This window comes from Corvus kubaryi, unplaced genomic scaffold, assembly GCF_017639235.1.
Source record: "Corvus kubaryi isolate FWS band 111438036 unplaced genomic scaffold, C.kubaryi_AGA036_p1.0 split3-37304, whole genome shotgun sequence".
In the NCBI taxonomy this organism is placed as follows: Eukaryota; Metazoa; Chordata; class Aves; order Passeriformes; family Corvidae; genus Corvus; species Corvus kubaryi.
This window is the reverse complement of record NW_024582087.1, coordinates 2,209,555-2,209,768: the sequence shown is the minus strand read 5'-3', so window position 1 is coordinate 2,209,768 and position 214 is coordinate 2,209,555. Positions and strand designations below refer to the sequence as shown.

Here is a 214-nt window from a genome sequence, read left to right as displayed (position 1 = left end):
GGGGCAGAAATTCCAAAAGGTGAAAGAAATTCAGGGATTTGAGAGAAATCTGAGGTTGGCTTAAAATCCCCCTCACTTTAGGACTTGTTTAATTCATGAGATGGGACACTAACAAAGAGAGTTTGGGAGATTGGGGGCAATAATTCCAAAATTTTAAAGAAATTCCAGGATTTGAGAGAAATCTGAGCTGGACTTAAAATCCCCCCTTTAGGCC

General features: G+C 40.2%; 1 protein-coding gene across 5 annotated transcripts in view; it reads left to right on the top strand.

The window, feature by feature from the left end:
• The window catches only part of CSMD2 (CUB and Sushi multiple domains 2), a 338,283-nt gene that overhangs the window by 332,769 nt on the left and 5,300 nt on the right, over nt 1-214 (top strand). The window lies entirely within an intron of this gene.